Genomic DNA, 16,828 nt, shown 5'->3' with positions numbered 1-16,828 from the left:
GTCTCTCAGAGTGAAGATAAGGATGATAAGTGTACCTTTTAGATGTTCTCAACTCCCTCGGCTGATTATTTTCTTCCAATTAAAATCAGTCCTTCTAGAGTGCTTGGATTCCGACAGCCTTAAGTGACCGAAGTCACTTTAGAGTCACTGCAGACGATGGTTGACAAATTCCATTGCCGGACATCAAGAAATGAAGGAGTCAGCTTCCTGACTCTTCCAGTTCGATATCAACAGCATTAAAGGAAGATAAGTCGTCTTGGGTTAACCCTTACCTAGAGTTAATGAGCATAGACCTTATCAGGGGTCTTTAATACCCTGAACAGTGACAATAAAATCCCCCTCTGTTAGGGAGCTGCAGACTGTCTTCCAGCCAAACAGGAAGTCCCCTGCCCCAAGCTGTAATGACCCATGCCCCACCCTTCTGAAACAGGGTGGGACCGTTCTTAGGTGGCCCAAAATTTACCGACGAAAGTATTGACAATCCCGCCTAGGTAGTTATTTAACAGCACTTGTTAAAATGGTTTTAAAATGTTTTAAAAATGTCTTAATAGCGTTTATTGTTTGAAGTTTGATTGTTTAATTGTATTTATTGTCTGAAATTTTGAACTGATGGTTAGCCACCCTGAGTCCGCTTGCGGAGAGGGCGGGGTATAAATTAAAGGTAATAAATAAAAATAAAATCAATAAATATTGTAGTGGGCAAAAAACCCCACCCCAGCCTGACAAGGTAGGACTGCCACCAAACTTGTCTCTCGCTTTATTGAAAGACCACTTTATAACAGATAAGGTAGCATGTCTGTTAGAGGCACGAGGTCTACTAGTGTATCGTGGCAACCAAGACAATGGAGGACACAATGATTAAACACAATTTACAGTTTTATTACCCAAAACAAGAGATTTAGAGTAAAACTGGTGAGCAAAAAATAACATCATAAAATATCACTAGCTCACACATACAGCAACAAGGTCACCAATCCTTAACAGGTTCGACGTCCAACCTTCAAAGAGACCATTCGGTTGCACAGATCTCCTTCAGGAAGGCCTCTCTGAAATGAAGGTAAATCTTAATTTTTAAAAACCCCAACTTATTCCTCCTCCTAACCCCAGGAACACACAACACAAATTTATCTCAGCTGGTCCACAAGTGATACAGCTGTGACAGCATACAGTAATTGGGAGGAAAGATACCAGATGGAATTGACTTCCTTCAAGGTCACATAAACACTTACAGACAAGTGTTAGTGTAATAACATTAAAACTTCTCACATCTTTAGAACGCTGTTTTTAGAGAAACCCATTTAAAAGGCTATATTCATTACACAAGCTTAGCTGTCTGGTAAACTGCGTTCAGCCCAAGGCATGCACGTAACTTCCGGGTGGTGTCAGGCCCTGTCCCCAGAGCACCCATGTTATCTGAATGCGATGCAAGCGTGCTACTGATGTGCTCATGTCACTTCTGGATAATGCGGGTGTGCTGGGACACAGCTTTTAACCAAGTCAGCAAGGGCGAACCAAATTCCCTCAAATGTGGGCAGCATAGTCATTCAAGATCTCCATCTTCCCAAACAACATTATTTTCTATCTACTCAGGGATTAGTAGAAGTTAGTTTGAACCACAGCCTAGCCCAACAGCAATTTAGGGTTTATAATGCCATAGTATCCACTCTCCAAAGCAGCCATGTTCTTCAGGTGAAATGATTTCTGTTGTCTAGAGTTCAGTTTTAATTCTGGGAGGTATCTGTGGGAGAATTTTTCTCTTTCTATAGTTCATAAGCCTTTTCCATAAACACATTTTCCCAAACTATATGGCGCTCCCATAAATCAGTACATGAGACCCAGTAGCACTTTTTCATAAACTAGAGATAAGCTTTATTGTACTTCAAATCTTCTCACAGGACAGCATACTTATACTATTAATAGGAAAGCAGGAACAGTTAGCAAACAATTCACATTATATTTCCAGTTAGCTCTAATGCATCTTATACAGTTAGGTAAACTCTTATACAAATAAGATCCAGTTAATACAATTAAAATACTTTCCAGTTACAACAGCTAGCAATTTCAGTAGTTAGACTTACTCTAAGTTTCTTGATTAATAAAACTTCTCATAACGTTATACCCGCAATATCTACATTTTCTAAGTCTAAGCACTCAATATCTGTTAAAGATCTTTAACCTAGCTTATGGATGGCTTGATCAGAGAGCCTTTAGTTTTCTGATACAAGCAGCAAGATGGTGGCAGATTTGTGAACTTTTTGTAAATTTCTGGCCTAATAATCTAACTCTTTATCTCAATACTCATCTCTTTCCCCCGGTCATTGTAGCCCTTTCCCACAAGCTGGACCTGCCGATGGTGTGGCTGATGTCCACCATCTCTAAATCCGGATATCTCAGACCAAACTACAGATACGTTTCCTGTGAGAAACTTTCTTCCATTTGCATTTCTCAGTTCTTCTAACAAATATGTGCTCGTCCTGAAATAACCTTCCATTTCAGCTAATTCTCTCTCTCAGCAGCTAAAATCTAGAAGCTTCTAAGTATTAGTACTTCTCTAAAAGAGAGCCCTATGGTGCAGAGTGGTAAAGCTGCAGTACTGCAGTCAGAGCCCTCTGTTCATGACCTGAGTTTGATCACAGCGGAAGCTGGTTCAGGTCAACTCCAAGTTGACTCAGCCTTCCATCCATCCGAGGTTGGTAAAATGAGTATCCAGTTTGCTGGGGGGAAAGTGTAGATGTCTGGGGAAGGCAATGGCAAACCACACTGTAAAAAGTCTGCTGTGAAAATGTTGTAAAAGCAACATCACCTCAGAGTCGCAAATGACTGGTGCTTGCACAGGGGACTACCGTTACAATTTTTAAAGAGCCCTGTGGTGCAGAGTGTTAAAGCTGCAGTACTGAAATCCTAAGCTCTGCTCATTACCTGAGTTCGATCCCCGGTGGAAGCTGGGTTTTCAGGTAGACGGCTCAAGGTTGACTCAGCCTTCCATCATTCCGAGGTCGGTAAAATGAGTACCCAGCTTGCTGGGGGGAAAATGTAGGTGACTGGGGAAGGCAATGGCATACCACCCTGTAAAAAGTCTGTCATGAAAACGTGAAAGCAACGTCACCCCAGAGTCGGAAACATCTGGTGCTTGCACAGGGGACCTTTCCTTTCCTAAATGTTTTAAAGAGTATAAAGACATAAACTGTGAAGTAAGTGAGTCAATTTTAAATTTTTTCCCACCACAATCTCCACATCCCACCTGGAAGTTGGCAACCTTAGACCTGGCAGCAACCATTGGGTGGCTTCATACCCCCTGACCTGCATGACTCATGACAGGTTTCTCTACTCTGTGGGTTCTCTGATGCTTCTGAAGATAACCCCTCTCACTGAATCTCTTTCCACATACTGAGCATTCAAAAGGTTTCTCCCCTGTATGGATTCTCTGATGCTTTTGGAGAGACCCCCTCTCACTGAATCTCCTTCTACACTCTGAGCATTCGAAAGGTTTCTCCCCTGTATGGGTTCTCTGATGATTTTGAAGATGGTGACTGTGACTGAAACTCTTCCCACACTCTGAGCACGGAAAAGGTTTTTCTCCTGTGTGGGTTCTTTGGTGAACTTCAAGATTGCCTCTCTGACTGAATTTTTTCCCACACTCTGAGCATTCAAAAGGTTTCTCCCCTGTATGAGTTCTATGATGCTGTCGCAGATAGTGACTCATACTGAATCTCTTACCGCACTCAAAGCATTCAAAAGGTTTCTCCCCTGTATGGGTTCTCTGATGATGTTGAAGATTGCCACTTATACTGAATCTCTTTCCGCACTCAAAGCATTCAAAAGGTTTCTCCCCTGTATGGGTTCTCTGATGACGCTGAAGATTGCCACTCTGATGGAATCTCTTTCCACACTCGGAGCATTCAAAAGGTTTCTCCCCTGTATGGGTTCTTTGGTGCAGTTGAAGACTGCTACTTTGACGGAATCTCTTTCCACACTCGGAGCATTCAAAAGGTTTCTCTCCTGTGTGGGTTCTCTGATGCTGTTGAAGACTGTCTCTCACACTGAATCTCTTTCCACACTCTGAACATTCAAAAGGTTTCTCCCCTGTGTGAGTTCTTTGATGCAGTTGAAGTGCATTCTTGTAACTGAATCTCTTTCCACATACTGAGCATTCAAAAGGTTTCTCCCCTGTGTGGGTCCTTCGGTGCAGTTGAACTGCATTCCTGTGACTGAATCTCCTTCCACATACTGAGCATTCAAAAGGTTTCTCCTCAGTGTGAGTTCTCTGATGCTTTTGAACAGACCCCCTCTCACTGAATCTCTTTCCACACACTGAACATTCAAAAGGTTTCTCCCCTGTGTGTGTTCTTTGGTGCAGTTGGAGACTGCTACTTTGACGGAATCTCTTTCCACACTCGGCGCATTCAAAAGGTTTCTCTCCTGTGTGCGTTCTCTGATGCTTTTGCAGATACTGAATCTGACTGAATCTCTTTCCACACTTGGAGCATTCAAAAGGTTTTTCCCCTGTATGGTTACTTTGGTGCATCTGAAGACTGCGACTCAAACTGAATCTCTTTCCACACTCTAAGCATTCAAAAGGTTTCTCCCCTGTGTGGGTTCTAAGATGCTGTTGAAGACTGCCATTCTGATTAAAGCTCTTTCCACACTCTGAGCATTGAAAACTTTTCTCTGTGTGAGTTCTCTGATGCTGTTGAAGTTTGCCACCGTGACTGAATTTCTTTCCACACTCTGAGCATTCAAAAGGTTTCTCTACCGTGTGTTCACTTTGGTGCAGCTGAAGAGTGCTTCTTTGACTGAATCTCTTTTCACACTTTGAGCATTCAAAAGATTTCTCCCCTGTGTGAGTTCTCCGATGGCGCTGAAGTTTGCCACTCTGTATGAATCTCTTTCCACACTCTGGGCATTCAAAAGGTTTCTCTCCTGTGTGAGTTCTTTGATGCTGTTGAAGAGTGCCTCTCAGACTGAATTTCTTTCCACACTCTGAGCATTCAAAAGGTTTCTCCCCTGTGTGAGTTCTTTGATGCTGTTGAAGAGTGCATCTCAGACTGAATCTCTTTTCACACACTGAACATTCAAAAGGTTTCTCCCCTGTGTGGGTTCTCTGATGCACCTGAAGATGGCTACTCTGACTGAATCTCTTTCCACACTCTGAACATTGAAAACGTTTCTCTTTGTGAGTTCTCTGATGCCACTGAAGTTTGCCACTGTGACTGAATCTCTTTCCACATTCTGAGCATTCAAAAAGTTTCTCCCCCATGTGTTCACTTTTGTGCAGTCGAAGAGTGCCTCTCAGACTGAATCTCTTTCCACACTCTGAGCATTCAAAAGGTTTCTCCCCTGTGTGGGTTCTTTGGTGCAGTTGAAGACTGCTTCTCTGACTGAATGTCTTTCCACACTCAGAGCATTCAAAAGGTTTCTCCCCTGTGTGAGTTCTTTGATGCTTTTGAAGATTGCCTCTCAGACTGAATTTCTTCCCACACTCTGAGCATTCAAAAGGTTTCTCCCCTGTGTGACTCCTCTGATGCTGTTGAAGCTTGCCGCTCTGACTGAATTTCTTTCCACACACTGAGCATTCAAAAGATTTCTCCCTTGTGTGGTTTCTTTGGTGCCCAAGGAACTTTGGTCTATTTCCAATGTCATTTTCACAATGAATGGATTGACTTGCCTTCATTATCCTGTGCTTTGAAAAATGTGCATTATGCTCTCTTCCATCTTGTTTCTCAACCATACTGCCACCTTTATTTCTCTTTGCTCTGCTTCGATTTCTGACGCTTTCCTTTAAGGTTTCATTTTTATCTCTCTCTGGCATTTGCTGATGAAATTCCTCACCCTCCTTATTCCTCTGATCATCCTTTGCTGAAAAAAATAGAGAGATCTTGTTAGCACCTGGGACGGTTTGTAAGGTCTAAAGGCATCTATTGCAGTAAAAAAGGACTGATGGCCCTTTGGCCTCATCCTGCTTGGCTGACCTTAATTACCCTAACCAGCTTTCCCCAGAATATCTAGTATTTAAGGATACCTCAAACTCTCTCAAGAGCCACAGCTGAGTTCTTGCCCTGAAGGGGTTTCTGAGTTTCCAAATTTCCAGTCCCAAGAAGTCCTGCCTCCCTCCTTACCCAGAAAGGATGTACAATTGTTCCAACTAAGTGTTGCTCAAAAGTAGAAATGTGAAGGCCCGGGAAGAAAAATGGAAAAAGTCAGAAAAAAACGGGGGTTTTTCCATTTTTTCCCTGAAGCCTTCCCCCCCCCCACCGCCAAAAAAACCCTGAAAAAATAAAATAAATTGATTATGGAACATTTTATTTTAACATGAATGTTTTTTTAATTTTTTTTTTTATTTAATACTGTGGAGAGGAAATATGAATAATGGTGACTTCTGGATTTTTAAAAATTGTTTTGTGGAGGTTTTTCTGTCTATTCCACATAAACGAGTAAACAGTTTGGGAGTGTTGCTCCATTTGTTACAATTACAAATGAATTTTATTTAAAAAGTAAATTCTGTTTGTAATAACTGTTTGGATACACTATATTTTTAATATGCTAGTTGTGATAATTTCATGCCCAGTAAAATTGTCCATAGTCATTTTTTATGTTCCTAAAAAAACAGAATGACTTTCAATTTGGAAAAGAAAGAAGTGCTAATGTAGCATTTTTTTCAATTTTTTCAAAAATGTCCTTTTTTTTCCAGAAAAAAAACCTGGGAAAAACCTGGGGGGTTTTCCAAGTTTCAAAATTTCTGGAAATTTTACATCTCTACTCAGAAGTGAGTCAGAAATCCCCCATGGCTATTCCTTGCCTGTTCCACTGACATAGCCATGAAGGATACTCACTCTTGGCCAACTCATTTGGGAAGGAAATATGCTCCTGGGACCCTCTTGAAGAACTCTGCAGGCTTTCTTGGGATGCAGGACTGTTATCTGTCTTCATCATAGTCTCTCTTATACTTCTTGTTTCTTTCACAGACAGAGAGGGAGAGGGAGAGAAAGAGAGAATTTATTTATTGTACAGCAGTGTGTTATGTAGCCATGGAATCCTAAAATCGTCTAGCAGCCAAAAGTTCCAGTTATTTAGCATTATGCACTACTAGGTGGCAAGCTAGAGAGAAAATTTGGAGGTGATTTTTCCATTGTCTGCTTCTGTGTCATGGCCCTGGTGTTCCTTGGAGGTGGCCCTTCTTTGGTTCCGAGATCTGACAAGATAGGCCTAGCCTGCGATATCCAGGTCAGGGAAGAGAAAGTGATCATTCTCATATGGAGAAGGAAAGAAATCGAAGAGTAAAAATTCTTCTGGAAGAACAAAACCAGTATAAGGAGAATGGATCTGTGAGACAAAGTACCCTTCTTCCCCAAAGGTTAATGCGACTAAATATTTATGCATTTTTAAAAGGGGTCTGCTTTACTTGTATGCACTCTCCTCGTGAACCTAATGAACTGGATGTTGCCAAGGGACAAAGTCTACTGACTCAGGGCAACCCAGGCTTCATTTCCAGACAGAGTGATTTCTAGATCACAGAAAGAGAGGAAATTTGTAATCCCAACCAGGGGGGAGGGTGTCTGGAAGGGCTTTTTTTCTGGAAAAAGAGGTGCCAGAACTCTCAAGAGGGAAATGAAGGAGAAACACACGGGTGCCCCTCATGATCTTTTCATCATTTTTTGAGAATTCTGTTTCCACTAAGAGATTCCAGAACTCTGTTCCACCGTGTTCCCCCAGGAAAAAATAGCCCTGGTGACTTTTAAAAGTTGGCAACAGAGAAATGAGGATCTGTCCTCTTCCAGAGTCTTTCTGAGGGCCTCTCATCCCTTTTGTCTCAGGCGATAACACCTCTGGCTTGGGTGAGGGCCACCACACTGGCCTCAGTTGCCCCTCAGCCAGTACACACACAGGAGCACATGAAGCTGCTTGATATGGAATCAGACCCTTGGTTCAGCATAGTCAGTATTGTCTCCTCAGACTGATGGTGGCTCTCCAGAGTCTCAGACAGAGGTCTTTCCCATCACCTCCTACCTGAACCTTTTCACTGGGGATGCCGGAGACTGAAACACGGATCTTCTACATGCCACAACCTCTCCCCAAGTACCAGGACAGGCATCAAAATCATGTTTTGCTAGTCATTATTTTGATTCATGCCTCATCACAAGGGCAGCAAGTCACACTTTGGCACCTATGAAAGATCCCTACCCAGAAAGGCCACATTCCCGTAGTTCTCCAACATAACATCCTTGTACAGAGCTCTTTGTCCCGGATCCAGCAGGGCCCACTCTGCCTCCGTGAAATAGACGGACACCTCCTCAAAGGAAAAGGGACCCTGAAAGAAAAAGCAGATCCCTTCCTCAGTGGCCATGCCAGGCAGAGACGGCACCCTGGCAGGTACAGGATGCATGGCTTGGTGTGGGTAAAAGGAAGGGCATTTAGAGGACGTCTAGCCCAGACAACCTGTAGAAAGTGCAGGAGCAAAAGCCCCCCCGAGGAAGGAGGAGAGACCCAGGCTGTCCCCTGCTCACCTCGCCTACCTGGACTGGTGGTGCAGCAGCAGTTTCAACACCTCTGAAAAGATGGCAGCTCAACATCTCATCAGCACCTGTGACGGAGACAAAGGAGGAAGGAAGGGTGCTTGCTTGTTAGTTCCCTGCTTCCTGCAACCCCTTCCCGGTTTGTGAAACCTTGCCCTCTGTATAATTTTTGACAGTTCTTCCTAAATTCTGGGAGAGGCATAAAGGAAGCAGCAGGAACTTAGCCTCAGGGACAGGGCCGGCCTAGGAGAGGCTAACTTCTGGCACCCCGCCCCTGCACTGATAACATCACCAAGTCACATGGGGGTGCCCAATTCGTAACCCCAGAAGGCCAGCGCCCTAGGCAGTCACCTAGTTTGCCTAGCGGCAGGGCTGGCCCCGCTCAAGCATTATAAATACTCCCAATGTATTTCAGACTTCTATGTGACCTAAAACGGAACTGTGGGAGGGAGCAGGGAAAGAGGGGAGTGGAAATGACATTGGAAATGACAAAAGGAAATTTAACTATGGGAGTTTGTTATCGCCCACTAAATCAAAAGATAGAGGATGATTATAATATGATGGAAGGATTAAAGGTAGCGGCTAAACGTAAAAACTGTGTTGTAATAGGTGATTTTAACTACCCGCAGATTGATTGGGTCAATATGTGTTCTGGTCGAGAGAAAGAGACTGAGTTTCTAGATGCTCTCAGTGACTGTGCTGTGGAGCAGATGGTCTCAGAACCTACCAGGGGTGGGGTGATCCTGGATTTGGTCCTAAGTAATGCCCAAGACTTGGTGAGAGATGTAAAAGTGATCACACCACCTGGGAGCAGTGAGCATAGCATTATTGATTTCAGCATTTGTATAAATAGGGAGTTGCCCCAAAAGACCAGCACAACCACGTTTAACTTTAAAAGGGGTAAATTCTCTGAGATGAGGAGGCATGTGAAGAGGAAACTGAAAGGAAAGGCAAATACAGTCAAAACCCTTGGGGAAGCTTGGAGGCTATTTAAAACTACAATCCTAGAAGCTCAGATAAAATATATACCACAAGTTAGGAAAGGCACAAACAGGTACAAGAAAAGGCTTGCATGATTACCAAACAAAGTAATGGAAGCTGTAAAAGGTAAGAAGGACTCTTTTAAGCGGTGGAAAGCTAGTCCAAGTAAGATTAATAAAAAGGAACACAAGCTGTGGCAAATCAAATGCAAGGCTGTGATCAGGCAGGCAAAAAGGGACTATGAGGAGCATATTGCAAAAAACATAAAGACCAACAATAAAATTTCTTCAAATATATTAGAAGCAGAAAACCAGCCAAGGAGGCAGTGGGGCCCTTGGATGACCAAGGGGTAAAAGGATTACTGAAGCAGGATAGGGAAATGGCTGAGAAGCTGAATGCATTTTTTGCCTCAGTCTTCACTGTGGAAGATGAGAAGTGTTTGCCCGCTCCAGAACCACTAATTTTGGAAGTGTTGAAAAACCTGAGTCAAATTGAGGTGACAAGAGAGGAGGTCCTACAACTGATTGACGAATTAAAAACTAATAAATCACCATGTTTGGATGGCATACATCCAAAAGTTCTGAAAGAACTTAAAGTTGAACTTGTGGATCTCATGACAAAAATATGTAATCTTTCATTGAAATCTGCCTGTTCCTGAGGACTGGAAGGTAGCAAATGTCACCCCCATCTTTAAAAAGGGTTCCAGAAGAGATCCGGGAAATCAGTCTAACTTCAATACCGGGAAAGTTGGTAGAAACCATTATCAAGGACAGAATGAGTAGGCACATTGATGAACACAAGTTATTGGGGAATACTCAGCATGGGTTCTGTAAGGGAAGAACTTGCCTCACTAACCTGTTACAGTTCTTTGAGGGGGTGAACAAACAGATGGACAAAGGGGACCCAATAGATGTTGTTTACTTTGACTTCCAGAAAGCTTTTGATAAAGTTCCTCATCGAAGGCTCCTTAGTAAGCTTGAGAGTCATGAAGTAAAAGGACAGGTCCTCTTGTGGATCAAAAACTGGCTAATTAATAGGAAGCCGAGACTGAGTATAAATGGGCAGTCTTCACAGTGGAGGACTGTAAGAAGTGGAGTGCCGCAGGGCTCAGTACTGGGTCCCATGCTCTTTAACTTGTTCATTAATGATCTGGAGTTGGGAGTAAGCAGTGAAGTGGCCAAGTTTGCAGATGACACTAAATTGTTCAGGGTGGTGGGAACCAGAGAGGATTGTGAGGCACTCCAAAGGGATCTGTTGAGGCTGGGTGAGTGGGTGTCAACGTGGCAGATGAGGTTCAATGTGGCCAAGTGCAAAGTAATGCACATTGGGGCCAAGAATCCCAGCTACAAATACAAGTTGATGGGTTGTGAACTGGCAGAGACTGACCAAGAGAGAGGTCTGGGGGTCGTGGTAGATAATTCACTGAAAATGTCAAGACAGTGTGTGATTGCAATAAAAAAGGCCAACACCATGCTGGGAATTATTAGGAAGGGAATTGAAAACAAATCAGCCAGTATCATAATGCCCCTGTATAAATCGATGGTGCGGTCTCATTTGGAATACTGTGTACAATTCTGGTGACCACACCTCAAAAAAGATATTATAGCATTGGAAAAAGTGCAGAAAAGGGCAACTAGAATGATTAAAGGTTTGGAACACTTTCCCTATGAAGAAAGGTTAAAATGCTTGGGAATCTTTAGCTTGGAGAAACGGCGACTGCGGGGTGACATGATAGAGGTTACAAGATTATGCATGGGATGGAGAAAGTAGAGAAAGAAGTACTTTTCTCCCTTTCTCACAATACAATAACTCGTGGGCATTCAATGAAATTGCTGAGCAGTCAGGTTAAAATGGATAAAAGGAAGTTCTTCACCCAAAGGGTGATTAACATGTGGAATTCACTGCCACAGGAGATGGTGGCGGCTACAAGCATAGCCAGCTTTAAGAGGGGACTGGATAAACATATGGAGCAGAGGTCCATCAGTGGCTATTAGCCACAGTGTATATATATATGTGTGTGTGTGTGTGTGTGTGTGTATATATACATACATATATATACACACACACACACATTGACCACTGTGTGACACAGAGTGTTCGACTGGATGGGCCATTGGCCTGATCCAACATGGCTTCTCTTATGTTCTTATTGCATGACAGGTCACCATCACATTTGGTCTGGATGTAACTTGAATGCCTCTGGAGACGTGAGGGTAACAGAAATGAGTTTTCAGAGTGTCTTTTGGCGTGCTAACTTAACAACCAGGTTTTCATGACACCACAGAGGTCTTGGTAATTTGGCCCATGATTATTGGGCCCTAAACACTGGTTTAGCAGCCCCGTGGCGCAGAGTGGTAAAGCTGCAGTGCTGCAGTTGAAGCTCTCTGCTCATCATCTGCGTTTGATCCTGGCAGAAGCTGGATTCAGGTAGCTGGCTCAAGGCTGACTCAGCCTTTCATCCTTCCAAGGTTGTTAAAATGAGTCCCCAGCTTGCTGGGGGGAAAGTGTAGATGACTGGGGAAGGCAATGACAAACCACCCCGTAAATAGTCTGCCCTGAAAACATTGTGATGCAGCATCACCCCAGAGTCGGAAACGACTGGTACTTGCACAGGGGACTACCTTTGCTTTTAAACACTGGTTTTCAGAGCTCATAAGATGGAGGCTCCCTTTATTCACCAGTCTGGATAACTTTGCTGAGATTTGTTCACCTTTTCTCTCCTGAGGCACTTTGATTTCCTCTTATGGAAGGAAGCTGAGATATGAATATTTAAATTAACTGAAGTAATTGCCCTCTATGACGTTATGTATTCTCCTTTTAGAGGCATCGCAGTTAGTGGACTTTAAGTGCCACAAATTAACTCTATGTTGTTATGCCAAGAAAGGTGTATGGATGGATGTAACTCTGTGTCGTGTGAAGAAATATTTAACATTTTTCCTGACCTGAACTCTAGACCCATCATATTCAAAAGGTGCCCCAGTTGTGCCCAGGCACAGTGAGTCCTTACCACAGGAGAGGCCGTCTTGGGCACACTCCACGGCCTGCGCCCCCTGCCCCTCCTCAGAAGGACCTCCTTCTGCCTCAGGGATTGTGACTTCTATCTTCACAGATGGTCTCAACATCTGAAACAGCAGTGAGGGAGAGGGGTGAGAGATGGAATGGAAGACAGCAAGCAATGGGTCCTGCCCCACTCCCAGACTCTGCACTCTTCTGTCAGCAGACCTGGTAAGTTATCTGATGGAGATAAAAATTCTCTAGCAGAGGCGGCAACTGAAGGGAAGCTGATACATCTCCCATTTGGATTATTAACACTTGGACAAAGGTCTGACAGGGAAACTTCAGGATGAGGCCAGATATCGTTGCTTGAATTGGACATGCCTGAAGGAAATCCCCTCACCTGTTCTGCCTGCCTCTTCTCCTCAGCCTGACTCAAGAGGAAACCTTCCGCCAAGGCCACAGCCTGGGAACTGCTCTCTGGCCCACATCCTCTGACCCAGCTCTGCATTTCCTGGGGCAGGAGAGTCAGGAACTGCTCCAGGATCACCAGGTCCAGGATCTGCTTCTTGTTGTGCTCCCCCGGTTTCAGCCACTGGTTGCAAAGTCCATGGAGCTGGCTGCAAATCTCTCGGGGCCCATCGGTTTCACGGTAGCGGAACACCTGTAAGTGCTGGCAATTGACATCAGAGGTTATGGTGTCCTGAGCCAGTATCTCTGGCACAGCTCTTTCCCAGAATTCAACAGCACTCCCAGCTGGGATGGGACGGGGGCCTCTGCTTGCTTTCTTGCCAGTCCCAGCTCCTCCTGGGTCCTCTTCTTCCATCTCCTGCCCCTTCTCTTGGGTCACCTCCGACTGGGAAAAGATGGCTATATTTACATGGCCATGAAGAGAGGCTTCTCCCTGGGGGGGACAGAGAGAGATGGACAGCAATGTGTGTAAAGGAAAATGAATAAGAACGGAGATATACCACTGAACATCACAAACCTTCATATGCTCAAGAGACAAGTGAGAACAGCCCTGGTGCATCAGAACAAGCTTATCCAGTTTGGTGTAGCAGTTAAGAGAGGTGGACTGTAATCTGGATCTGATTCCCTACTCCTTCCCATTTAGCCAGCTGGGTAACCTTGGGTCAGCCACAGTTCTCTCAGAGCTCTCTCAGCCCCACCACCTCCCAAGAAATGTGTTATGGGGAAAGGAGGGAGATTGTAAGCTGCTCTGAAACTCCGAGTGAAGAGTGAAATTCCATCTCTTCTACATTACATTGGTTCAGTCTTTTTGAGGGGCTAATTTTTTCTTGGGGAGGGGGGAGGTATTTTTGCATTTGGGGAGTGTGTGCCTAGAAGCCATGACCTCTGGCAACCCCTACTGGGGCTTTGAGAACTTTCATATAATCGACTTCGTAGCCTGCCTCTGCCTCCCTGCCCTGGTATTCCAGGGAGGCCTCCTATCCAAGTACTTGCCAGGGTCGGCCCTGCTTAGCTTCCAAGATCTGATGAGATCGGGTTTGCCTGGGCTATCCATGTCTGGGCCCGAGGGGTTAATTTTTAAAGTGGAAGCCCAAAAGGGCAAGAGGGGTTGGTGACCTTTTAACCATTGCATGTATCTCTTCAACAGGACTGAAGTGTTAGGCCTTTCGCCCGGGTCATGGGACGGAGACAGTACTGGTCGCCCTGGTAGATGATCTCCAACGGCATCTGGATCGGGGCGGTGTGGCGGTGCTGATGCTGTTAGATCTGTCGGCCGCGTTCGACACGGTCGCCCATCGGCTACTGACCCGCCGCCTCGCCGATATAGGGGTGAGGGGGTCTGCCTTACAATGGCTCTCCTCCTTCCTCGAGGATCGGGGACAAAGGGTGGCAATTGGTGGCGAGCGGTCCCGGAGGCGCACACTGGATTGTGGAGTGCCTCAAGGGGCAGTTCTCTCACCAATATTATTCAATATCTATATGCGCCCTCTTGCCCAGATTGCCAGGAGATATGGACTTGGGTGTCACCAATATGCAGATGACACCCAACTCTATCTGCTGATGGACGGCCGGCCTGGCTGCGTCCCTGAAAATTTAGACCGGGCCTTGCAGGATATGGCAATGTGGTTGAGGGGGAGCGGGCTGAAATTGAATCCAGCGAAGACAGAAGTCCTTTGCCTGGGTCGGGGCGCCCGGGAAGGGGAAATACCTCTCCCGGTCTTCGACGGGGCGCCGCTGAAAGCGACGCACCGGGTTAGGAGTCTGGGAGTTTTACTGGAGCCTTCTTTATCAATGGAGGCCCAGATTGCAGCCACTTCCAAGTCAGCCTTTTTTCACCTGAGGCAGGCAAGGCAGTTGGCTCCCTTCCTAGAGCGCCAAGATCTGGCAACGGTACTTCACGCAACGGTCACCTCGAGACTGGATTACTGTAATGCCCTCTACATGGGGCTGCCTCTGTACCGAACCCGGAAGCTGCAGCTGGTGCAGAACGCAGCGGCCAGACTGTTGTTGGGGCTCCCTAAATGGGAGCACATACAGCCTGGGCTGCGCGAGCTGCACTGGCTGCCAGTTACATACCGGATTCGTTACAAAGTGCTGGTCATTACCTTTAAAGCCCTATATGGTCGAGGACCTGTCTACCTTAGGGACCGTCTCTCCCCATACGAACCCCAGAGAGCACTGAGGTCAGCTGGAAAAAACTTGTTGACCACCCCCGGACCGAAAGAGGTGAAGCTGCAATGCACCCGTAACCGGGCCTTCTCCTCTGCAGCCCCGAACCTATGGAACCAACTTCCAGAGGAAATGCGGGCCCTGCGGGACCTCGAACAATTCCGCAGGGCCTGCAAGACCTTCCTCTTCCGACTGGCTTTCGCTGACAAAGAAAGAAATTGCTAATGATTACCGCCATTATAAAAGCACAATTAGCATTAGCACTTTATTAATTTAACTAAGTGATTTTAAACTTATCAGAATTTTTTAATGTTTAATGTTAATGTAACCTTGTCTTTTGTATAAGGGAAATTGAATGATGTTGTTAGCCGCCCTGAGCCTGCTCCGGCGGGGAGGGCGGGATATAAATAAAATTTATCTATCTATCTATCTATCTATCTATCTATCTATCTATCTATCTATCTATCTATCTATCTATCTATCTATCTATCTATCTCTGTCTGAGCACCCAGCTGAGGGGAAGGGGGCAGGAATGTTTCTGTGGGAAGAACAAACAGCTGAGATCGGGAGAGAAACGCACACAAGGCTGAGATTTGGGTTAAGAATCTTGAGCCATCTATTGTGGGGTACCACACCTCCTGCTCTGTGGAAATCCCTCCGGCTTCCACCCATACTCAGCTCTGCCAGTATATTTGTTGTTAAATAATAAGAAGACACTTGAAGGCTCTGGAGTTTTCTCCTTCAAATGGGAACCAACCCTAGGAAACAGGATCCCTTGGAGCTTCTGACCACTTGAAGAAGCAGGGCGGGTATCACAAGTCTTCCATCCAGAGAAGCAGTGCAGTTTTCTCCTGGCCGCATATCTGAACTCACCCTGAGAGAAGGACCGTTTTTGTGGAGTCCAGCCTTTTGTGGGAACAAGCCTAAGCCCAGTCTTGGAACAGCTTTTAATAGCTACCTTGCGTCTCACTGGTGCCCTGCTGGGGGTGGGGACCAGCCAAAATGCTTGACATTCAGGCCGGCCAATCAGCATGAACGATTCACCCCCATTTGATCCCACCTGGGACTCCTTTCTGGGCCACTCCAATGGTGAACTTGGTACTCTTGTTGGCATCCCCTTAGAGGGGACATGAACCCACACCTTCTGTGACTGTGTCTTTGTGTTTCTCCCTTGTGTGTGTTGCCCGGGGGTCTGTATCTCTCTCGCCCGGCAAAAAGATGCCGTTCCTCCCACCCAAAGCCCAGTGCAGGAAGGAGAATCTGGCATTGTGTTAGGGCTGCCTCTGCCAAGAGAGCTGTGGAGGGATGCAGTTGAAACAGCCGTGTTCTCTCCCTGTACCTCCTTTTCCCAAAATACTGTGTGGGTCGGTGCTTGGACCCACATCCATGGAGCTCCCTGGTGTTTTTATGTCACTCACACCAGGATCCTCAGGGCTGCATGCCCGCATTCCATTTGTGTCCGAGGGAGATTGAGACCAGGGGTGTGGTCATACCAGCATGCTCCACAGGGCTTTTTTGTAGCAGGAACTCCTTTGTATATTAGGCCAGACACCCCTGATGTAACCAGTACTCCAAGAGCTTGCTGAGCTCTTCGTACAGGGCCTACTGGAAGCTCCAGGAAGATTGGCTACATCAGGGAGTGTGGCCTAATAGACAAAGGAGTTCCTGCTACAAAAAAAAGGCCCTGATTCTTGACTTCTCTC

The sequence above is a fragment of the Heteronotia binoei genome, chromosome 19 (assembly GCF_032191835.1).
Source record: "Heteronotia binoei isolate CCM8104 ecotype False Entrance Well chromosome 19, APGP_CSIRO_Hbin_v1, whole genome shotgun sequence".
Lineage (NCBI taxonomy): Eukaryota > Metazoa > Chordata > Lepidosauria > Squamata > Gekkonidae > Heteronotia > Heteronotia binoei.
Note: the sequence above shows the minus strand (reverse complement) of the source record.